At 41.9% G+C, this 25783-nt stretch overlaps 1 long non-coding RNA gene across 1 annotated transcript in view; it reads left to right on the forward strand.

Annotated features, from left to right (window-relative positions):
* Nucleotides 1-16746: 16746 nt before the first annotated feature.
* LOC149857280 (uncharacterized) overlaps nt 16747-25783 on the forward strand; it is a 38464-nt gene continuing 29427 nt past the window's right edge. Inside the window, exon 1 of the long non-coding RNA XR_016444279.1 lies at nt 16747-17140. This is a non-coding gene — a long non-coding RNA (uncharacterized LOC149857280). The remainder of the gene's footprint in view (nt 17141-25783) is intronic.

Below are 25783 nucleotides of genomic sequence, written 5' to 3' on the forward strand. Positions count from 1 at the left end.
GTACAGGACCTGTACCAGGTGCCAAAATACTTGGCTATGGCTCTGGGCAGAGGACAAGGAATATAAGCATGCAGGGCTCTGAACTGATGGTCACATTCAATGCCATCCAGTTTACTGTACACTTATTTGTTAGACTTAACATAATAGCAGTCTGTAACAGAGCTGGAGGCTCCTGTTACTTTAAAGGTGAAGAAGCAGCATAGAGACCCTCAGGAGGGGGAAAGCTGCCCCTTAGGAGGTACCTGGGGATTTAGCTAGTACAAGTACTTACTGCTGAACCAGCTGCACAGCAGTAGTGCACTGGGCTGGTACCCTGCAAGGGAGACAAGTTATTGTTACAGCAGAAGCCAGCAGTAGTAAGTTGCCCTGGGGTTGAGCTGGCAACCTAAATCAGGAAGCACCTGTGGGAACTCAGGGAGTCACATAACCAAACAGGAGCATGGCTTCCAGCCATATAAACTCAGGGTCTGAGCCAGTATATTTGGTTTGCCTCTGGGAGCTGCTAAGAGAAGAGCTCCAGGGCAGATGCACTGCAGAGGAGCTGTTGGCCAGTGTCTGAACTGTCCTGAGGGAAGAGCAAGTAGAAATGCCGCTCACTTGCAGGGGAGTAGGAAGGGTAGGAGGGAACTGAGGGATACAACCAAGAAGCTGAGGTTTGGGCTTTGACCCAGTTGGGGATTTGTGTTACAGCCAGAAAGCTTATTCTGGGGTAAAGTTCTATTCTGGTGGTTTGTGGAATGGACTAAGGGGTGGTTTGGAGGTTGCATTAGTGCCTGGGGGCACATGACTACCTTGAGACCTGCCAGGGTACAGCTTGGAGCCAGTGGGCCCAGAGCATAGAGAAGGGCAGAGCTTGGGGCCAGAGAAGGGCAAAGGTAGGGTTAGAAATCCCAGATAGTGCTAAAGCAGGCTTAGTGCCCAGAGCAGGGTGAAGATGGGGTCAAAGGCCCAGAACCAATACAACTGAGATAAGAGCTGGTGCCTAGAAGCCAGGTCCAGTACAGTAGGCCCAGGCTAGAGAAATGGGGTAGAGATTGAGAAAACCAAGGCCCCGAGATGGGAACGATAGTACAGTGACATCTGTGAGGCTTGGGCATAACTGTAGTGGAGGTACAGAGAACATGATTAGTCCATAAGGTGACAGGTGCCTTGGGGGCACATGCAGGCCAGGAGGGCCCACTTAATCTTACAGACTGGTGTGACCAGTGGATTTGGAGAGAGGGAGAGGGGATCCACTGATGGGAATTGACTAGGGCTTCTTTAATCTCTTAAGAACAAGGCATGGCAGGAAAGGATTCAAGGGAGGATATATTGGAGACTGAGCCAGACAGGAGCCATTCCCCCACCAGGAGACATCACATCCACCCCTGGGGCCTGGTCCTACATAGTCATATAGGAAAAAATGCCCATCAGATTCCTTTCCTCACAACTTAATGGAAAGAACAGATACAGACACGGTTCTGCTTCTCTAATCTTAATGGAGAACTCTTTTTTATAAAAGACAAGAGCAAAAAAGTTTACTTTCAGTAATGATCAGATATACTAAATTGGCATTGGCCCATTCTTCTTTAAGCAATAAAATTTCAGTTGGGGGGGGGGGCGGCTAAAAAAAAATCTTACCGTTATGCTAGCTCAAGGGGTTAACCTGCATCTAAAATCAGAATGATCCGAATGGGTGATATCTCCATAACCTGGCAGCACTCTATCTGTTGAGAATGGAATCTGTCCATCTGGAGTACAATCTTTCAATCTGTTAACTGAGTCAAGGGAGTATTTACTTGTTTGCATCTGATGCTTCATTATTGTAGGATACCCTGGAACTGTATTGATCATGTTCCTGTCATCATCAAGTGGGAAAGGGTGATTGTTGGGGGGTTTTTGCCGAGGGAGGGGTTGCTGGGGGGAGAGGGGGGTTGTAGTTCAATTCTTTTCTACATGTCTCGGCCTGAAATTTCAGTGCTCTGTTATCCAAAGTCTTTAGACACCCAAGTCCTGTTAAAAGTAACCAAAACCCTTAGACATGATTGAAAACCCCCATGCCTACCTCCAGCAAAATAGCTGTTTACAATATGTCCCTCTCAACAAAGGACAACTAGTATAAAAATTCTGCTATTGCTAGCCTGCACCCATTAAACCAAAATTAAACAAATACCTTCATACAGTGGGAGGGAGTTAGGATTGTCCAACTAGCTATGGTTTTATCCAGACTAAAACTTACTGTTTCTTGGGCTTCATCAACACTTAGGTGATGCTTCGTGGTGGTGCTTCGAGACAGATCAGCCAAGTACAGCTTTATCTTTTGATTTAAATTATGCCATAAAACTCTTTCTGGACTAGATTAAGCCCTTTTGAATAACGGATGGACTTGTGGTCATCCATTGCTTTGTTCCCATTTGATTTAACTCAATAACATTAACTAGATCCTGGCTGCCAACAGGGATGAGGAGCAAAAAATAGCTTTTGCTGTAGCTGCAAGATTGCAGCTGTGGTAGCAGTGGCAACTGGTAGTTGCTGCCGCTCCTGTGGGTGGCAGCTGTCCTGGACGCCCTGCTGTGTTGTTACACTGCTGATTTAACTACTGTCAAGGCTGAAAGCTTTTCTCTAGTCCCCTATGTATCTTTTTGTTTTAATGTAAAGTACCATAATGTGTATGGGTAAAAGTAGGCTAAGTGTGTATCTTACTGTAAGCATGACTTGCACATAAGCAAAATATTAAAGGGTACTACTAATTAGTTAGGCCTTAGAAACATTTAAACAAGTGAAACTGCATCCATAATAGATGTGATGAGCAACTTACCTTTCACGGGTCTTGCGCACATGGTATGTTTGTTTCAGTCTTCCCCATTGCTACCAACCCCAGATGTTTGAGATCTGAAATGAGGAATTCACACGTGCCAATGGACCGTAGTACTGGTTTCTGTCTGCTTAAGAATAGAGAACATCTGTGGCACTGAATCAGGCACTGGTACAACAGCCTGTCCTTGTTTTTACTGTTCCATGTTGAAAGAAATGCTTAGTAACTGAAAATGTTAGATCATGGGGTGTGACTGGTTACTAGCGGACCTTGAAAAAAATGGATTTGTATCTGCCTATATAGCTCAGAAGATGTAATTTATTTGCAGCCTTAGAATGTGCAAAATTGGCCAGGACATCTATACTTGATATGGTGGGCAGTTCAGTTCCCTCCACGTTGTGATATTTACTACTCCTGGGCAATTTAGATGTTTGCCTACCTCTTACTGACCTGGGGTGCACTAACTAGTGCATATATAAAATGGAGTACTGGCTTCCTGCAGGGCGTGGACTTACTTTGCATACTGAGCTCCTCTGCTCCTTTGCACTGATGCACATTGTGGATACATAACAGAAGCCAGCCAAATGCAGCGTTTATCACTGACACACCTGAACAATAAATCCCTCATGATCTGAATTGCTGAGAAACAGAGGCATTAAGGAGGCATGTTACATGTAAAGTAACTGTATCTGGATTTAAAAAAGAGGGAGCCTCCCCCTTTGTGCACAGCAGGAATTTTTAAATGTAAGATGCTGGATGATGCAATTCGATGCATTTAATCACTTTATAACCTTGGTATTGCTCTGCAAACATTGATGATAGCTTGATGCATGGTAAACAGGTGTATTTAGCTCTACTCCTGTGACTCGTGAGCTGGAGCTGTGATAAGATGCCGTGACAGAACCCTCCTATGTGATTTTTCTTGTAAGCACCACCCTGTGTCTTTTCTGTATCAGCCTGCTAGTCTGGCACACCCTTGTTTGACTGGAAATAGCATTATGCTGTTTCTGAGACTTTTTTTTTATTACCATGTGAAATATTCAGATGGCATTTGTACTAAAAGTTAAGATTTTGCCCCTATTTCCTAGAAAGTATCTCTGATTCTTGCACTTTGCAGTGGATACTTTCTGGGATCACCTTCACTCAACTGGGGGTGGTACCAATGCTTAAAGTATGACAGTCAAGAAAGGAGGGGATGCTTTCTCCAACTCTAGCTGGTACCTGTGCTACTGTTCTTCCAGGGGTAGTGCTTCCCAGTGCTCTATAATATGAACAAATGATAGGACCAGATCCCATGTACCCACTCACTGATAAATGTGGGGAGGATATAGGGTCTGGGACAGAAGTTCCATAAACTGGTTTGACTTCTATCAGTTAAGTCTGATACTACATTCAACCAGGTTTATCATGAACCAGTATCAGCCATTTTGGAACTGGTTTACGTGCCCTGAGCTTTTGTTTTGTTACAAGTTTAAATCAGTTTCTGTTCACTTAAAAACAGTTTATGTGTAACTTCTGTCCCTAGCCTGGGTATTGGTGAGGAGTACCAGCAGGAACAAGTAAATGGAAGGAAGTGCCTGGGGTGTTCCAGGACTACCTTATGGTGAAGATGGTGAGTATGGCTGACAGTGCTTTGGGTATGGGAGGTGTCTGACATGAAGAGGGCAATTGCTACTACCCCCTCCCTGTCTGAAGCTTCCCACTCTGAGAGCTAGTAGAAGGACCTGTCAGTAGGGAGGTAGAAAAATCCCCCAGGGCACTGACAGAAGTGTCATTTGTTGTGCTATCAGCCCCTTGAAAGGGCTCTACAGATATGCCATAATAGAAGTGCACAGCTGCAGAGCACTTTAACAGTGGTGAATATGTGACAAATTAACCCTCATCTATTAAGGGATCAGATGTAGGTGCTCCAAAGCAGAGTGCCTTAGGTAACTTCTGGCAATCCCTGTATGTGATCAGAGCTGAGCTGATGCAGCCCAGTCCTGCCCTTGGTGCTGCCTACGGGAAACGAGGGGGAGTGAGCTGCAGGCTGGGGTTCGCCTAGACTGAGCTGGAGATGGGGTGTGGATTGGAGCTCCTGTGCCTTGCAGCCCCCCCTCCTTCAGTTCAGGCTGAGCAAACCCCAAGCTCCCCCTCCCTTCCTGCACTGTGAGGAGGGGGAAGGAGGGCTGCATCAGCCCAACAAGAGGTTGAGTTGTGTGGTTTTGTTTCTAACTCATGGCAATTTATGCAAAGTGTCATAATTAAGAGCTGGGACCTGCATGTTTGTCAGCACCCTCAGTTGCCTATGTAACATGAGCCACAGGGGCAACTGGCATTTGTTACGGGGTACTGCAACAGCTGCTCTGCCCAATCTGAGGGGATTGTATTCATACCACTTGAAGGGGCAAGAAAAAGAATACCACTTATACATTAACTAACATTCAGCAGAATGTTGTATAATGGACATAGGGCTGTGGAAAAAGTCAGTAACCAAACCCCACACAACATGACACTTGCCTGGCTTCTTATCTGATTGCAAACTCACAATCTCAGTCTAGGTTTGCTGCAAGTTTCAGTAAGATCTCCAAAAGTTTCAAGTAACATTAACTTAGTACAAAGCAGCTTGAATTTCATGTTGAACTGAAGCTCACTTTAAGTTTGCTCAGAATCAAACTTGAGATGTGAACCTCTGGAGCACATAACACCATGTGCAGGCCCTAGAATAAAACCAGCAAACCCAAATCACCAGGCTCAGATATTTAGGAATAAACTTTCAGAACAGTTTACAAGGCTTTGAGTTCTACTTCAGTCAGCTTGATGATGGAAGTTCCTCTACAATGATCAGCTAATATTGAATGCCTATATGGTAGGAGACCTTCAGACAGTTTAGAGGACTAGTTTGGATAAATAATGCACGCACAGAGGACCTTCTAAACCCTCTGGTTTGCAATATTGGAAGTACAAGTACAGTGTTCTTTTGTGAGATTTCTTGTGTGAACTATATGCAGTGGGGTTAATAGTCCCATGAGAACTGTCATTCTTGTAGCTTGGTTCTAGACTTCTGATGCCAATTGTAATTGAGAAGATGGAGACTTGTGAGAATGCACTGGGAATTAATCCAGTTTCTACAGCAGACAGGTTTAGCCACGTGTAATTGAAAGGATGAACTTATCTATAGTTGGGATAGGCTCTGTGTCATTAAACCCCATCTCTACCTAGAGATCAACAAACCCCATCTCTACCTAGAATGTTTCTTGTAATGTAATCTGTAGGTAGCATGTGCAAAATTTCAGGGCTTCAAGCCATGAAACTCATGCGGTGACACAAATGCATACTTGTATGCCACATTCAAATCAGAAAGCCTTAAACTTTTTTTCCCTTTATGCATTTCCAAAAAACATTTTTAATTATTAAACAAAGTCCATTCTTAGTTCAGCTCTACACCTTGAAAGGATGAATAAAATGTTTCAGTGACCTTTACTCTAACAAGCCCTCACAAAACTCAAAGATTGTGGCAAATCATCTTCACAAGCAAACTTAGTCAATGAAACCAATCAGTGTCACTGAATATGTCTTTCTCACTATGATGGAAAATGTATCTTGTTGTCAAATAGATGTTTCAAGATCCCAAGAATGTATTACAATAGTCTGACTTAAGAAATCAACATTCCTAAAACAGCAAAATATTCACTGTTAGGGCCTTTTAATTCATCTTCTAGGGCTTCTTAAAGCAGTAGCAAAGGTGAAATCTCACTAGGGTTAGAAGTGGAGCTCAACAACAAATACAACCATTTGCACAAACGCTATGAATTATTAAATAGCTCTCTGTTCTCTGTCTTTTCCCTTGGTGACTATGGATATTGTGTTGCCTGAGAGCAGACTTGAGCCAGATTTTGGCATGCCCAGAAACTGATACAGCCTGTGGGTGAGAGTGCTCTGGGTTTGTTGATTCTCATGAATTGTTTTCCCCAGGATGTCCTAATAGATCTCCTAGCTTCTCCCAGATGCTAATATTGCAGGCCCCAATTTCCTAGCTAGGACTGGATAAAAATTTTTCAGCAAATAGTAAAGTCACTGAAAATGCATTGTAGGATAACCAACATTATTACTTGAGTCTAGTTCTGAAAAAGTCAAAACCTTTTATGAAAATTCAAAATATTTCCTCTGGAAATAACATTATTGTTTAAAAATTGATCTACTATTAAAAAAAAAGTAAAATAAAGGTTTAAATATCCAAATACTAAACAAGACATACAAAAAACTAGAACTCTTGGTTCCAAAATGATACCTTTTATTAGACCAACTGGAAAATGGCAAGACAATTATCCTTTTCTGCAGGATTTCAGGATCAACGTCCCTTCATCAGGCTCTGGGAAAAGTGTAGATGGTACAAGATGGTTAAAAGTCCCCATAAGTAGGAAATAAACTTCATTTTTGCACAGATGGAGCTGAAACATTTTAACCCCTCCAAACCAATACTTTATACTTCTCTCTTATTCTTCCCCCCTTTTTATCCCTGAATAAAACCATGAAAACAGCTAGAGTCCAGTTTAATTTGGAAATAATATTCTTCTTTTGCTCTCTGCCAGTCTTGCTTTGTTCTATTAAAAATATATAATTTCTACCTCAGAGGTGGCAGCTTTTCTGTGATGGGTGGGCCTGTGGGCCTAGTTTATTGCACATAAAACCTGATCCTCCACTACCTTCCAACTTGGGTTATATCTATGAAAAGTGGGTATAAAATGCTACCCACGTAAGTGCGACTACGTCAATGGTAACTGACCTGGTTATTATCAGTGGAAGGTAATGGTACTCTATATGATGATCAGGCTCCAGGTGTTTTGAACTGGTCACATACACACAAAAATGGAAGCACTGAAAATCAGTAAATGCTTTTGAAATCTTAGGGCATGGTATTATGTAGAGAGAGAGAGAGTTAGCTTTCTTCATCTGAATTTAAGCAGAATGCAGGGTAGTGTGGCACCTTACAGACTGAATGTTATGTGGTTGACTCCAAAGGATCCCAAAACACTTTACAACCTTTAAACTATATATAAGCTATGGTATAAATATGTTCTTGCAATATGGCTAACTAATACATAGTAATGTAGTTTTAAGATGTTGGCAAATCAAAATTAACTACAACCTGCTTTGTCTTTAATAAGATTTTACATTACATTCATCCCCACATGGTAAGAACATACTTTGTCTCCTAATGAAGATAAGTCCAAAGATATTAGTACACAAATGGATGGGGTTTGTTCTGCATCATTTTTTTACTACATTTAGGGCTGTGCTTTGCAATTCCACTATGTGAGATGTGCTGTTGTGCTTGGGACAATGGGAGTACTGAGAAGGATTACAGAGTTTGTTCCTTAGTGTAAGTTTTATTCTTTATGATAATTTAATTCTAAGATTATTTCCTAAAAAAAGCTTAATCCTAAACTGATTGATTTTTCTCTTAACAGTGCTTTACACGGACTCCCAGCTCACAGCATTTAAGCCTTTCACACCTCATGAATTTGTTGGGTGTAGAGGGATAAAGTGGAGCCCACCTTCAATCAAAGATTAGCTGCCTGAATCTGAGACAGGAACAGCTTGCATTCTCTGCTTTTGATTTCTACATAGCCTGTTTGTTTTACTTGAGGCTAATTTGCTACGCCCCTGTTACCATGGAATTGCTAGGCAGCTATGCCACACCTTTCTGAAACCACCTAATGTTTCCTGTGGGAAGCAGCTTTAAGAGCAGTTTCCCCAAGTACTCATAGGGGTAATTGGGGGGTAAAAAAAGTAGGAACAACTAGATTCTTAAGATCATGGCTGGCAGGTAATCTGTCAGTGCACATCACCTGTTATTATTATGTGCTGCTCTGGCTGAATGGGTCACACTGAGATTTTGGCTGGTGTTGAGGTACAAGATTTAATAATGTTTCTTTAGGGAGTATTGGATAACTCTGAGGTCTGTTAACCTGAGATGGGGCATTCTTGCCACTTGTTTATTGTTCCAAATCCAGCTCTTCCATTTGGCTGATGGTTTGTAGCTAACATCAAATGAATTAATTGGTGGGCTCATTCCAATTGCCTTTGATGAGGTATCCATGGCAAAAAACTCACTGATTTGCTGGCTAGCTGTTTCAGCAAATAGAGATTGTTAGCTGTGTTAGTCCAAAGTCAAGCACAAGGCAGGGTTGATCAAGGATTAAAAATATAAAACATACTCTCTCACTGCTAATAATGGTCCCTCTTGGAAAGGTTCAAGGTATATTTGCAGGACAGTGTGACAGCCTAAACAGAAGCTTGAGTGCTCTTACCTTTCCTTTGTGATTTAAATTGTTATCCTTATCTAATGCTGAGGTCAGTCCTGAATGATACATATTGCAGTGCTTTTTACCTAGTCAACTTTACAAAGAACAGCAATTAAAGAAAATGTATATGCAATGATATAAAATCCAAGCACAGATTTGTTCAGTGGTGAAACTTTAAGCTGTGTAAATATTTCCAAAGCACACACTTTATATTAGAAGTCTATTCCTATTGGTGAATCAGTCTAATAGTTGCACAAACTTCCGGTATACCACTCCCTGTGATTCAAAGTGTAAAATCAGGTTTGGCTGCTGAGTTGCTCAAGTGAATGGGCTAATAAAAGACTTTGTATGAAAGGAAAGGCAACTTCTAAGGTCTATGAATAGTAAAGACACTTCATAATATACAGTTGTTAAGCAAGAGTAAGGTGGAGTAGTTATTAGTAATGGTTTTTCTGTGGGAATGTGTCCAGCATCCCTAACTCATGAGAATGTATTTTATTTTTAGTGAAATTACAAAAATTAAGATTTTTTGGCAACTGTTTAGTTGGGCTAATAAAAAATATCACCTCTGCCAAAAGTTCTGCATGCAAAAAATAAGCACATTTAAGCTTCCCACAGGATTTTGGTTATGCTCTTAAACTTTGGAATTCTTACAAGGTAACACTTTTGCAACATTTAAAATAATATTTGATATCCAGTTTGCCACTCATACTATTTAGCATACACCTAGCAAACACCAGTTACTCAGACTTGCTGGAGAAAGCTGCTTTAAATATAACCCTAAATGTTTCTTTCCAAGGGCCAAATGTTGAAACATTGAATGTGGTCATAACAAGCCAGATAATGAAAGGTTTCCTCACATTTAAGGATCACCTGTTAGTTGTGTAAGAATAAAAGGCAGCAGAGAGAGTTTCCTGCAGTGTTATAAAAGCCCCAGGTTATCCACCATCTCCACAGTGCAGCATTGAGGGAAATATGAAAGGGATGGGGATTTGGTCACAGGAGCCATGCAAAATGTAGATATACTAGGTGTGTAGATATGAGGTCTGCAGGTCTGTAAAAGCAGCTGGCAGCATTGTATCATCTACTCTTTTAGTAGCAGCCACACCCTTCTTGTGAAAACAGCCTGGGTGGCTGGGATGGAGGTATCTGCCCCCAGACTCTGCAAAGCTTTTATATAAAGCAACACCTTTTTCTGGGGATTAGGTCTGTTTCCCAAAGATTAGATGAAAAAGGATTTACAAAACTACCATGCACACACAGTTGGAGACATACAGCCACTTCTGGGCTGCCTGTCAGACAATACACTATACGGTGGTGGGAGGAGATTTTTTTTTGTCTTGAGGCACAGGAGAAAATCCCTTTTCTTAGAAAAGCCCTATGGGATCATTAGTGTTTGTGCAAACAAGACAGGTCTCACCTGAAAGAAACCCAGCTACAACAAAATCCAGCCTGCTTCAAGAAAGGGAAGCTGAAGGAAAGGTGTCCGGGCCAACGGTTCTGCAAGTCAAACCCAGGGGTTGTAATATTTTTGTGGTGGGAGCTGCCATTACAGATTTTGTTATAGAGCAGTGGTCCACAAACCATGGGGGTCCATAGACTATGTGTAAGGGGTCTGCAAAAATTACTATGATCAATCAAAAGTATATGAATACTCACAACTCAGAGAGGTCCATACCGCCATTCAAAATCTTTTAGGGGTCTGCAAATGAAAAAAGATTAACAGCCACTGTGGTAGAGGCTTCTTTCCCTTTTCATAGATCATACTTCTGTAGGCAATATTGGTCAGATGATTTAAGAACACTGTCATTTCCTGTGGTTTCACTTGCTATTTTGCATTAAAAAATCAGTACAGTTCCAAATGCTTCACAGTATCGTTATAATAGAAATAGAGAGTTAAATATACTTTAAAAGAGAAAAAAATAGAGGCAATGCAAAAAAAAATTTGGAACAATTAGAAAACAGGTAGAGAGTTTTTGAGAAAAGGTACTGTGGTAGGGGCACCTTTGGTGCCTGCCACTTTAAGGTGAGAGCAAAAAACAAAAAAAAAAATCAGGTGGTCACACAGCAGCCAGGAAGCTGCCTGATTGGAAGAGAGATTGGTAGCCTGAGCATAAGAGGAGGCCCAGGCAACCAGGGACTAGGGCTAGCAGTGGCAACTGAGCAGCTGATAAAGTAACTTTTCCTGGCTGGAGGAGTCTGTCCCTGGAACCCCCTGGAGGTCAGGGTAGGAACTATGGAGAAGGAGCAAGTTCCTAGGGACCCAGGGAAGGTCCAGAGCTCTTAGGAGGGGGTTGAAAGCCTGGGGCTGTGGAGAGGCCAGCCTATAGTAAGGGACTGTGTATATGGGGCTTCAAGTTTGTGGGCCTACAGAGTTGCTAAGTAACCCCCTGATTAGACCTGTTGAGAGTATGGGGGCCTGAGGAAACCCAGGGAGTTGGGGGACCCTGGAGGGGTCTGTGGAGGGACTCAGATGAGCCCAGTTAAGTAAAGGGCTGCTTTGTATAAGATCTGTGGGGCTCCAGGCAAGCCCAGTAGGAAAGGACTGATTTATGGGAGGGCCCAGGGGTGGACCCAAATTGAGGGAGAGAGGGAGGGTTATGTTATAAGGTGGAGGTTGGAACCGAGTGCTGAGGAGGGAGCAGCCCAGGAAGAAATTAAGGAGCCCAGAGAGAGAGGAGAAACACTGCAGGCCTACCTACCCTAGTCTGTCGTAGATAAGACCTGAAACTGCATCCTGCTGTGTCCTTGCTCTTCAGTCACTGTTAAAGTGGTCTATCAGGGTGCAAATGTTCCAGGTTACAAACTTTATTTCTTGATTTGGACCACAGACAGTGATCCCACTGGATGTGGTTTTCTAGTCAGATGAAATAAAACAGACTAGGACGCATTTTGTGCTTTGTGAAGAGGAAACCATATCCTGATGGCAAGGAAAGCCTAGATGACTGGAGGTTTTTGTTCCTCTTCAGCTTTCAGCTGCCTTTGCAGCCACTGAAAAGTATTACTACTTCATCTGTCTGCTGTACTGTTGAGGACTTTTCTTTTGTTTTTGGATCACTATTACTCTAGAAACCTTGCTCTCAACCTTGCCACCATGGGTGACCCTACTAGGATGTGAAACTCCAGATGACATTGCTCTCAAGTCATTGGTAACATACCGGCCCCTCCACCTTGTCAAGGTTGCAGCCCTTATGAGGGATCATGTATAGCAGATAGTCAAAGGTAGATGACATGATGCTGCCAGTATCACTCTGTTCTGTGCTACTGGCCAGATAAACTAGTGTGCCTTAACCACACTATCCCAGTGGGGCAGCAAGGCTTAGGATCAACCTGCCCTCTAAGTAAAAGCAGGACACTTGGTCTGTTAAACAGATTGTTTTCTCTGTATAAATAAAAATGTTAGTTGATTTAAAATATATTTAGAGAATTAATATATATAGGACACACATGTCACTGTGGTGACATTGTTCCTGTGCTGTGATTTAGTACTTCCTTCAAGGCACAGTAACAGCCCATACTGTGCTGTATGTGTGGCACATGGTTATTTTTAGCTTCTACTTCGCCGCAGTGGCACGCTATAGCAGGGGACTGCATCATGACAGTGAAGTAGTTGCTGGCCATTTGTAGATCCCTGTGGACGCTATGCTGCTGTAGTGCATTGCTCTGGTGACATAGCATCATGTGTAGACATGCTCGTAGAAAGTTGATTCGAATACTGAAGCATCTTCCCGCCCAGGGCAGGGTGTCGGATTTGAAGATTGAGGTCCCTTCCAACCCTAACACCTATGAATGTGTTATCGGTAGTGGAGACTTGAAGGACAAATTGGTGGGTTCTAGTATAAACATTCTTACAATGGGGCACTTAGCTTCTACTCATCTGCATTACCTCTCAAGTCCCTGAAAACAGAAGGTATAAGTCAGGTTAGAAGTTGCCCAGGATAGTTAAAGATTTTACAAAGATCACAAGGTCCCCACAGTAGGAATGTAAATGGTTCAAACAAGCAGAAAATGGTGATTAAGACCCAAAACCAAAAAATGAGAATCTTACAGTCACTCCTAATGGGGCAAATCTTTCCTTCTGTAACTCCATTACCATTGAAATTTTCATGCTGGGTTTGATTTTGGCTTCTCATTAACTTCCCAACTCCTTCTCTACCAATTGTAGTCAGGGACCTGTTCTCCAAGGCAAATACTTCATCTGCATAAAACATTTGATTACATTACCATTCACCACAGTGCTCAGGGGCCTAAGAGCAAATTTTGAGACCGTGTTTATTGCCTATAAAGCCCTAAATGGCATAGATCTGGACTATCTGAAAAATTGCTTCTCACTCTGTGCTAGACTGCCTCATATACAGTCAACCACAGTGCCTGGCTCAGGTTCTTTCATTACAAGGGGGAAGGCAGCCTCTGATATGATATACCCTCCTTGCTCTGAAATTGATAATATGTGAAAGATGCATGTCTGACAGGACTTGTGGAAGGGGCTGAGGACATGCTTCGCAAAGTGATAAAGGGAAAGAGAGGCTTCTCTGCATATACCTTAGTTCATCTTGAAAGTGTTAGTTTAATGATTTGGGGATTTTATTGTGTTAAGGCACTTGGACTTTCAGATAGACATCTTTTTAATTCTTTGGAAAAAGGTAATATTATTTCTATTTCTATTTTTGCAGTCTTCTAAAACTCAGATCCTTTCTGCCACTGAAGAGAAATTACACAGAAGACTGCGTGCTGTTCATTGTTTCTTTTCTGCATTTTCTTCTGTCTGTTCTTGACAGCAGAATCATAGAAAATTAGGGTTGGAAGGGACCCCATGAAGTCATCTAGTCCAACTCAAAGCAGGACCATCCCCATCTAGATCATCCCAGCCAAGGTTTTGTTTAGCTGGGTCGTACAAACCTCTAAGGATGCTGATTTCCTTGCTGCAGTTGAGGCCATTACTCTTTGTTCTGTTATTTGCCACCACTGAGAACAGTCCAACTCCATCCTCTTTGGAACCACCCTTCAGGTAGTTGAAGGCTGCTATTAAATCCCCCCTCAGTTTTCTGTTCTGAAGACTAAATAAAATAATTTCCCCCCGTATCTCTTTATGTCATTGTGTCTCAGCCTCCTAACCCAGGGGTGGGCAATAATTTTGGGCAGAGAGCCACTTACTGAGTTTTGGCAAGTCATCGAAGGCCACATGACAGGCAGCTAGGGCAGATAAATACTAATTTTCTAAATTTTTTAGGGGTCCTGTGGGTCAGATAGAATGGCCTGGTGGGCTGAATCTGGCCTGCAGGCCGCATTTTGCCTACCCCTGTCCTAACCGGTTTTTTTGCCGTCCACTGCACTTTCTTCAGTTTGTCCTTTCTGTACCGGGGGGGCCCAAAACTGGATACAGTTCTCCAGATGTGGCCTCACCAGTGCTGACTAGAGGGGAAGAATCATTTCCCTTGACCTGCTGGCAACGTTTTCTACTAATGCAGCCCAGTATGCCATTAGCCTTCTTGGCAACAAAGTCACACTGCTGTTCCTTTTCTGCAGAGCTGCTGCTTAGTCAGTGGTGTCTAACCGGTACCAGTACTTGGGATTGTTCTGTCCTAAGTGCTGGACTTTGCACTTGTCCTTATTGAATCTCATGAGATTTATTTTGGTCCAATCCTCCAATTTGTCTAGGTCTCTCTGAATTCTAGGCCTACTCCCCACAGCTTGGTGTCATCTGTAAAATTGCTGAGGGTGCACTTCATCAATCTTCCAGGTTGTTGATGAAGATTTTTCCAAGTTATTGATGAAGATGAAGTAAGTGTATACCTCAAGTTATTAATAATAATTAACTTTCTATCTCATCCTGAAGTCCTCAAAACCTTTTAAACTTTGTAGTCTTCATTAAGGGACAGAATTCTCCTAAGTCAAATACTGTTACTTAACATTGCAACACAAAACTGTATACCAGGTTAGGAGCAGACATGGAAGAATGTTATTAACAATTCAAACTGAGGGGAGGAGGGCTTTGAGTATGCAGGATATATTTTCTGATAGTAGCAGAATGTTATGGTCCTCCTGTGGGAAATGAACTGGGACTCTAACGAGCAAGAATTCTATATTTTATCCCAGATATGGTCTCCACCAGTAGCAGCACAATGTCTCTTACCAATAGTGAGCAGCCTCTAGCTGACTGATAACTCAGATGGAAGGTACCATCTAGTGTATCTGCTTCCACACCTGTATTATCAAGGGTTCTCTGCCATCCCACTAGTCTGTGAGATCTGAGTAGAGCACAGGCCCAAGTAAAACAACAGTGGAGTGTATTACCAGCTGCACCTTGCCTGCTTTTATCCTTTCTGAAGGTCACAGACAATTGGAAACCCTGGAGTTAAATGTTTGATTTTATTTATTAATATATTTATTTTTTAATGAGTCTCTCTCAGTGATTACATAAGATTTGTCACCTATTTTTTTTCTGTTTCCTCCCTTTTATTTCATTCTTAATCTTTCATGGGAAAACACAGTCTAACATCATTCACTAGTTAAATATTTTTAGATTCTCTTATCTTTTTTCCTGAGGAAGTCTATCAGAGTAAGACTTCCTTAAAGAAAATACAAGAGGAGTGTTCAGATGGCAGTAAGTGTTGCACTTCATAAGTCTTACAAGCTGTAGAAGAAGAGACATTTCCACTTACAATGCAAAGGAGAATTCATGTTTATTCTCTCTCCTCTCTCTGTCTTTTCAGTAGTCAATTGTTTAAAACTAGCCTACTACTATTTGGTACGTCTTTTAACACGGAGAGGTAACCTGTTCAGTAAATGTCTGATTATAAGCCAAATGTCTCTGTGCTGCTATCCATAGATGGCATTTTTCCTTGTTTCAAATTTTTATACAAAATGTGAACAAGAACTTGGGGCTCTCTTATGCTTTGGGTTCTGGGATCAGTAACTGACAAATTTGAAGCCTCTAAAACCATTTAGCAGTAGGACATGTTTTCTTACAGAAATATTCCATGTACTTGGATAGCTACTTGCTCAGCTAGTTTTTCATCACTCTAGATTAATAACTTCAAAACCTGGCTTCTTTAGTATGGGGTACATGTATCTTATCCCTTAAGAAAAGCTGCTAAAATTGAAGTAAAGTGTTGCATTGCTTTTTCCCATTTCATTTTCACGAGTTTAATATATTCATGGTAAACATCCTTGCAGTTTAGTTACAAGTATTTTTTTTTAGTATCTATTTTGCCTTATGTCACCCTATAATTAAGGAAAATGGACAGCATTAGCTTATCTTTGATATTTAGGGTGTGTTTGAATCTAATGGTGTGTCTACACATGTACTTTAATGGTCAGTAGCTTATTTTACTGTACATCAGATTGTCACATAAAAAAATGTGCAATGATGCCAATGTGCAGAAAAATAGGTTACTATGCATTAAGCATCACTTAAAAATCGTGCACATTCATTGCTGCACATTAAGGCAGCCTAATGCGCATTTGTTTAGTACCTCATGTCAAAGAAAAATCTTTGATCTCAGATGCTGATGGCAAAGGGTCAAAGGCTAACGCAACGTACTTTGTAATTACAGTTCCGCATCATTACAAACCCCTCCCCCCCCATAACTTAGATGTAAAACACATGCGCAGTCTTATACGGCCAAGCTGACATGAAACCTGAGCAGACAAAGATAGGCAATCCTTTATTCATTTATTCATACCTGGCATGCGGTGATAGACCACCCTGCAGACTATAACTTTAGAAAGATTTCTGCCTTCGGCAGAGAACTCCTTACACGCCCAGGAGACATAGTTAGCGAACCGGCCATTCGCTAACATCTCCCCGCCTTGGACCCTTAATTAGGTGTATTTGTTCTGCCGGCTCATTCGTCCTTCTTGTCAGGAGCTCTCGGAAGTCTACGGACCAAAGTGACCTGTATGCTTTACTTAAAATCTGCACCAGTTGGTAATCTGAGCAGCAAAACATCTGCATGCTGTGCTGAATAAGTCAACTTCTCTTCCTACGCTATGACCACAAGTTCTTTTCCTATGTCGCGACCACAACTTCCCTTCCTATGCTGCGACCATCTGTAGCGTAAGTAAAATAAACTTTCTGTGTAACCAATACGCTTTAAATCTCCTGACTCCTACTTGCCGCTACTACCCACCTGTCCGACCACCGACGCCACCCGGGCCAAGCCGGTCGTACTGACCCAGGCCCGCAGGTCAAAAGTACGCCAGTCATCGGGGCGCGACACCTCACATTGGAGATACTAAACTTAATGTGTGTTAGGAAAAGCGCCTTAATGCATGTGTAGACACACCCGAAGAAGACTTGAAGAGATACCAAACAAATGGTTCATAAAGGCTCCTGTGAAATAGAGCTGTTGAATTTTGCAGTGGTTAACATACCACTCAAAAAATTATTATTCAGATTGCATTTTTGTACATTTTAAACATAAATAGTTGATTATGCACTTGGAATTAAGAGCATGTTTAATAAATCAGGATCTAAATACTTTGGGCAGCTTCAGTGACTTGCAGACTCATCTATTATCTATCTTAGTGTCCTCCAGTGAAAAGTCCACCACTTTCCTGCCTCTTCTGCTCTAGTGAAAGTTAGTGTAAATATTGAGTAAGAATGCCATGAGGCTGACAGTTGAGACCAAGACAGATCTCATGCAAGTGACCCAGCTAAAGCATTATAGCATGTTTTTAAATAAAACAGCTACAAACCCAGTGCCAGGACTGGTTTAAAGAGATATCAGTTATTCATTCCACAGACACATGGCACACAAACAAACAAAGCAGCTACATGAGATTAAACAAGAAGTAGCCAATTTATCATTAACAAATGTTTATGTATTCATTTAATATTTTATTCTTATTCTAAATATCAACAATAAATATTTAAACCAATTGATAGTCTGTTGATAAATCTGAATGTTTATGGATACAGTGAAGTTGTATCTTACGCGGGGGTTACGTGCTGAAGTCAGTGCATAAGGCGAAAATCGCGTACACTTGAAATCACCCTTCTCGCCGCAGTCCTTGCCCCTCTTGTCCTCCGCTGCATTGTCCCGCAGGGCAGCCAGCTGAGCGTGAGCGAGCTGCCGGCCTCCAGCCATGTAGGCACATGCAGGCAGTACCACATGGCGCTGCAGTAGCCAAGCATGTATAGCTGAATTTGTGTAAGTTAAATACGCGTAAGATGCAACTGGACTGTATTTATTCTTAGAGTTTTATATCTTCAAAATTCTTTGGAGGCACTAATTAATGGGGGGAGGTATATGGCAACAGTTAATTGGCAGGAAGCCTGAATCATGCAACCTATGCTAAAGAAAATGACTTTACTCATAGAATTAGTCTTACTCGAGCCAATGGGACTAACTGTGTGTGTGTACAATTTCCAATGTTATACACTTGGACTGCCAAATGGAGACAAAAATGAGCTGAGTAAGAATGTAACTGTGATTTACCTGGAAACAGACAATCACTTCTGTAACTCTGGAGAGAGGTCAATCCTTTGTAACTGAATTAGAAGCTGACACAGAATATTAAACTGGCCCTTTAAACTGAACAGTAGTCTTTCCCTTGTGTGCAGATAGAGGGAGAAAAGAGCTCCCAACCATTTCCTTTCCTGAGCTGTTGGATCAATATTACTAAACTGGTAACATTCTTATATTCCTCCTCTTCAGTAGAGCACTTTCCTGAGATTTGGAATTCTTGCTCCAAAGAATATTTAATTATGATACCAAGTAGAAGAACTCCAACATCAGAGAGAGAGAGCATGCATCAATCTGCAGACAGCTTGGTAGTCAGGGCACTCCCTGAAGATACCATTAGGCCCCTGGGCTGAATCAGGCAAAGCTGAACTCCAGCTTCTGTGGTGAATGGACTGACAACAGGCTTATTTAAGGAGGAACATCTCACTTGCATTTTTATCAGCCTTTTGTCATAATTGGCATGATCACCACTGGCATGTCATGAAATATGTAATAAAAGTGTTAAATTAAAACAATGTAAATTATATTTGAAATTTTCTGAAATAAAATGTGTTTTGAAAATGTGTTTCATGGGAAAATCCATCAAAATTCATATTAATTAATGAAAAAAACAGTTGATAGAACTGCATTTTCTGATGGAGACCTGTTTTGACAAATCTTAACAAATTTCCCAAAGTGCTGATTATAGTAGTACAAAAGCTGTGTGTAGACAAGCCTTCCCACACTGAGTTTTAAAGTGCAGGTCTAAAGTATTGCAATAAATAAATAACATGACTGCTGTGACTGTCTAATAGCTAGCGTATTCATTCAAAAAATTCCCTGTTTCTTCAATCTGCTGAAACAGTATCACTCAGGAATACATTCCTTACGCCCAGCTTTGTCCTCACCATTGCCATTTTTGATGGCAAAAAAACAGCCTCAGGCCATCAAGTATTCCCCATCAATTATTAATGTCAGGAAATGGCTTCCTTTTCCATTGTTATTACTTAAATAATGTAACATGAACACCCTACATGGATCAGCACTGTGTTGCTGGTAGGATTATGATTCTAGCTCACTTCATTTCTCAACAGCCTGATAATAAGAATATAAGCCTGGAAATTCAGGACTCAGGTGTCCAGTAAAGACACTAACTAAAACTTGGGGAAAATTCTTCTTTTGGTTATATTCCTGTATCTCCACTCAAATCAGTAGTGAGATGGCATAGTTATACTAGCAGGATCATTTTCATTACTTTTTTTCCTGCTAGAATTTTGGTTGTTTTTAATTTTTTCACTTTCTCTAGCACAGCTGTTTTAAAGCTCCTGTCACTCTAGTATCTTGATATTGTATAGGGTTTTAAAAAAATCAGAGTTGTTCAGGAAGGTAAGTCCCATACTAGGATAAATTCTGGGCTGCATGGTGTCTGATTTTCTTCTTGTCTGGGGAATGTTTTGATGTAATCTCTAACCAGATCTGAAGGCTGGACTCTAAATTATCAATTTTGGAAATATGTTCCTAAGCCCAGGTCTTCCTGTGTTATTCTCTTGCCTGCTTCTCATTTGAAACTATATCTGAACTTTGATTAAATATGATTCACTTCTATTTAGTATTTCATTCCAGCTACAGAATAAATGACAGTTAATTTTGGTTTTTCTAAGATGGATTGTTTCCATAAACTTCCCCAGGTTGTTTCCTTAAACTTCAGGAATTTGGGCTGTAGCACAGCTTTCATTATTTCCTGCACCAAGCACTTGTGTAAAGCAGTAAAAAAGGTGCAGATGCCTAAGAGACACTGTACAATTGTGTCACATTAATATAATGTGTACAAGAAACTCCAGCGCAGTTTGCACCAGAGTATGGCTCTTGGGTGCAGTGTTTACATGTGTGCCTGGGAATGCAGCATGTTGAGCCAGGGCAACTCGGCCCCAGATGGCAGGAGGTCTGGGGGTCAGCCTGCCAACCTTAAGCTGCTCTCCCCCTGGATCAGTGTGCTGCTTGGGCATGAGTGTGCTACAGTGTGGGGCTAGCTGACAGGCAGCCCCACACAGTAGCACCCTTGTGCTCCAGCCAGCCCCAGTCACCTTCTACACGTGTGTAAATCACTTGGCCATAGAATAGGACTTGTGTAGGGCAGTACAATCCTGTGGTGGAGTTAATTAGGTTACTTTTACCTATCTGGGGTCATCTGACCTCAGCAGTCTTTCCTACCTGGGGCAGGGGGGCTGGACTTGATGATCTCTGAGGTCCCTTCCAGCCCCAAACTTTTATGAATCTATGAATTAGATCATTGCTTGTGCAGATAGTGACACTTTACTGGAGAGCTAATTAAGCACTTCCACAGTAAGCATCTCCTATAGATGCCCCCACTGAGGAGGTAAAATATTTCCTCAATGGAAATAATAATTTTTTTCTCTGATCTAAGTCACTTAACAGGAGACTGCAAAGGACACTAAACCAGAAGGGAAGACAAATTGATCAATGCATTTGCTATGTGTCCTTTGTTTTTTAAAGATGTTTCTTTTTCAAATGCTATCTTCAAAGGAACATCTATAGAGAAATCCCTTTGGTTCCTGTCATTTTGGGGTTTTAACCTGTTCCTTTTTACACCCCCTAAAATCCCTTTTCCTTCTAACATGGTGAAATGATTCTGAGAATAAAAGCAGCTGCAGCCATTAAGATTTTATCTTCCACATTTAATACTGAAAATATAATGAAGAAACTAGGGTTTTTTCCTGCCGTTCAGAGTTGGGACATTTGAACTTCCTAAAAGCATACTCCTTAAGCAATCACTCTAGCAATGTTTGCTTTCACCTGTAGCAGCTGTATGTATGATCTCACCCACAGTCCCCAAAGTGGGGAGTTATAGGCTGTGTTACTGAGCAGCCCCCTTGCGGATAAAACAGGAGCAGATTCAGTGTATGCCTACAGCATAGAGCAGCAGTCACAGAAGTGGCTCAAGTGTAGATGTATCTTTTATTTCACAAGGATACTAGGCACATGCTCTTTACCAGGTCCTGATATATTGATGGGGAAAGAGTAAGAGCCGATGAAGGTATAAAGATTACAATAACATTTTATATTGAAATACACGTCTCGGGGAAATTTTTACTTTTGAAAAGTACTTGGCGATTAACCCCCCTGTAGTAAGTACTGTTAAATGACCTATGATACAAAAACACAGCCAAAAATGCTGCAGGAGAACAATGGCCAGAGTGTTTTTAAATGCCCCAGTTACACAAAGCACTGTGTCAGAAAGGTTATGCCCAGTAGGAACAAGAGAGAATTTCTGAACTAAGCTACCACACTAATCCCTGGCAGGCTTATTATTTAGTTAAAATAGGATTTCAAAGACTTTTCACATGTTTATAGCAAAATCTTCTAGTGGCTAAATTCTAGACCCATTTGTGACTGCCTAGCCACCACCGCTGCCATCTGTGATGCTACAACAATTATTAATAGGGAAAGGTACAGTGGGAAAAATGCATGTAGCATGATGTTTATCAGCTAGATCTAAGGCAGTGGCTCCCAACCTCGGGTCACAACCCAAATCAGGGTCACGGGGGGTCTTTGCTCCACTCCTCCCATCCGTGGGGCTCTCCTGGTGCACGGTCCACATGGCTGTCTCTGCTGCTGCCCCCCACAATCCTGGCCCGGGCTCTGCTGACCCTGTCAGGCATGAGTGAGTTGGTGGCAGGGGCGGAGGTTGCAACCTGAATTTAGGGTCGCAGCAAAAAAAGATTGGGAGCCACTGAACTAAGGAGCTACCAATATTGTGAAACTAGCCAGCTGATCCAGGAATCAGTTTGAAACCTCAAGGGAAAAATTACATTATGAACATCAATAGATTCTACCTGTGTTACAACAGTGGGAAATGAATTCCAGAGTTGAACTTTTACACTGAGAATGTCAAGCTCCTGTTCCCTATGTTCCAATCTTCCATTAGCAAGATCACTCTTGTTAATTCCTAGTGTGGACACTTAGAGGGATGGCTTGTCCTTTCATTAAGACCTTGAAATGGACTTTGCATTGGGCAGAATCATGAGATCACTGGCCTCTCTGCTACCGGTATCAGAATGCTACAGCTCATTCAAACTGCTTAGGTGATAATGTTGCTGATCTTCCCTTCTTCACATGCCCTTCCCATTACCGTTTTTAATATTTCCTGAGATACATTGCTTCCCATGAAAAATGTATCTGACATCTTAAGGAAGAAGAGGGTGGAGGAAGGCAATACTTACTCAAAGGAAATTAAATTATGAAAATCAGAAGACTGGTTCCTGTATCTTTATGGAACAGGTTGATCAAAGCAAAATGTTATTCTCTTCCTAAAATGATCCTCCCTCATTTAGCAGGCTGTATGTCATGAACATTGCACTACAGGTAAAGTTGAATTTCATTTTAAAATAATAGCTACTCATTGAGTAAACCAAGAGACTACTGGGCTATATTCTGATCTCATGTACCCTAGTCTAAATCTGGAGTAATGTGAAGTAATGCCTTTGTCTGCAGCATAGTTTTTCCATTGACAGTATCTGCCTCATTTTTGCCAAAATAACAGCTCAAGACTGATCAAGATTTTCAAGAAAAGTACATAGTGGAGACATACAGTAAGCTAATGCTTTATAATTACTTTTACAGGATTCAAAAACTTGACAAACTGCAGCTTGTTACATTTATGTTCCTTATTCAAAGAAGATGAACAGCAAGTGAAGGAAGAGACTTTTTCATTTTTTTTGAACAACAAAGTGCTGCCAAAGTTGGGGTCTTCTTAATTCTGCTACTGAGATCTTACACAGTTTGATATCTGGGCTTAACAAGTTTTTTTTTTCCTTGACATTTCACATTCCTTTATTCTGATTCTGGAGGGATCCCCAATAGGCTGCAATGTGACCAAATAAATCGGTATATTATAATGACAATTTTTACTAGGGGTGCACGGATAGAGTTTTTTATGGCCGATACCGATTTTTAAGGAGTCAGATCAGCTGATATTGATCTGATTTCTGATGCCAGCCCTGCAGCATGGAGAGCTGCCTCCAGCTAGTAAGTCTGGTGTAGTGGAAGGGGAGGGGGGAAGGGAAGGAGAATTGGGGGGCAGATCAAGGCTCCTGGAGTGGAGGAGGGGTGGGGCTGGGGCAGGGACTGGGGCATGCACTGCCCAGCCAGGCGGGGCAGGCACGACATGGAGCCTCAGCTTATTCAGGGCATGTAGGGGAGGGCAGTTCCCACCAGTGTGCACCGCTCATCCAGGAGCCGCTGGTCCAATGCTCACCCACTCACCTGGGGACTCCCACTGCTTATCCAGGAGGGCGTGGGAGGGGGGTGTGCCCCCGGATCTGCATGGGGCAGGGCGGGTTGGGGCCATGCTAATCTGGGCTACACTTAGCTCTTTCTGGCAGGGTGGGGCTGTACTGGGAAAGGGGCTGTGGTGGTGGTGGTGGAGGGGGGACTGGGGGTTGCAGCCACAAATTCTCCATAGCCCCTTTCCAGTGCAGCCCCGCCTTGCAGGGAAAAGCTTGGCACAGCCCTGACCCCAGCCTGCCCTGCCTCGCACAGATCCGGGGGTACATGCTCTCCCCATGCCTTCCCAGATGGGCAGCAGGGGTAGCAGAGGAAGCTGCTAGGCAAGCAGGCAAGCACCAGATTAGTGGCTCCTCGACCAGTAGCACAAGCCATACCCCCCAGATGAGCTGTGGCTCCATCCTGCACCTGCCCCAGCCCAGCTGAGCAACAGTCGCTCCAGCCCCCACCCCCACTGCCACCCCTCCCTCACTGCAGGGCCTTGACCTGTCCCCCACACCCCTTCCCTCCCACCTCCCCTTCCACCATACCAGACTTACCAGCTGGAGGCAGCTCTCCATGCTTCTGGGCTGTGCTCCTTGCCACCTGTGCTGTGCTGTGGCTGCGTGCATGCATTGGCCATTTATTGGCCAAATTATTGGCCTGATATGGCTGATTTTCGGTATAATAAATTTTCTTTATATCAGTGCCAATCCAATATCAGACTGATGTATCGGTGCACCTCTAATGTTTACCATATCCTCTCATTTTAAATCTCCAATGTGGACTACTTACTAGTTGCCCATGTAGATCACAATCGAGATATATTTGTCAAGGCATTATAGAAAAAAAAGTATAGCTGCTACCTAAGTCGAATTTTTCAGAAATTGCTTAACGGATACCATATCAATTTTCACCATCAAAATAGACAAAGTAAAAATATCTTTCATTATTAGAGTTAATATGTAGTAAGTAATTCTCTCACAAATGGCCCTGGGGACCTCTTTTTCCACTGGAACGTTTATCTGTACAAGTAATGAAGAACAATAAAACTTCAATGGGATTGTTCTTAGAAAGTTAAAGGAATCTTAGAATTTCAGGAAGACAATGCTAATCATATGCATTGATTTTTCTACCTAAACAGCCTGGTAAGTCTGAGACAACAGTTTATGGGTGAAGTCAAAGCAACTTAGGTATGCACTCACTGCTTTCATGAACCATGAGGTGGTTAGAGCTACATTTGCCTCCATAAAGAGCTGTTTTCTCATAACGTATGGATTTTTGTAAATGGTGTAAACTGCAAAATCGTTAAATATTCCAAAAAAATGTGCGTAACAGTATGAGCTGCTTTTTATAGCTAGTCCTTAAGCTCCATGAGAGTGACTATAAACAATTGTCCTTGAAGACTGGCTCACCTGGTGTCTCAGCTAAAAAGAAATGAATATTATGCACCAGTTTTTCCCTAAATATTTGATACCCTGTCTGCAACAGAGGGGTAAAATTACCCTCTGGTGTTTGCTTTGTCATGGAGCAGAAAACAAAGAATATTCCTCCTCTGTTTCATATTATACCAATACAAACTGGAGAACCCAGGATTATGCAGCATCTATCAATGTAGTTTTTTCAAAACCTTCCAAAATTAGAAGTAGTAATATTTATCTTTCTTCCTAGCTGGCTGAAGTGATTTAGTTAGATTGTTGGAAAATGTATGCAATGTGTGCTGCGGTTTCCATTTAGTGTTGACCGTTGTAAGATTCTTTTCCATGAGTTAAGCTCTTAAAGAAGTTTTGTCCCTGTCAACTCAGGAGTTTAAAATTTCATTTAAAAATAAATAAAAAGGCTTCCAGGGGCAGGGTATTGATGAAAAGAAAGTGAAGCATGCAAGGTGAATCATGGTTTCTTGATTGCTAAGTCTCCTTTGCTTGTGATATTGTTGATGATATAACTTAGGCAACAACTGAAGCCCCAAG

This window comes from Crocodylus siamensis, chromosome 9, assembly GCF_052110815.1.
Source record: "Crocodylus siamensis isolate JL-2025a chromosome 9, ASM5211081v1, whole genome shotgun sequence".
In the NCBI taxonomy this organism is placed as follows: domain Eukaryota; kingdom Metazoa; phylum Chordata; order Crocodylia; family Crocodylidae; genus Crocodylus; species Crocodylus siamensis.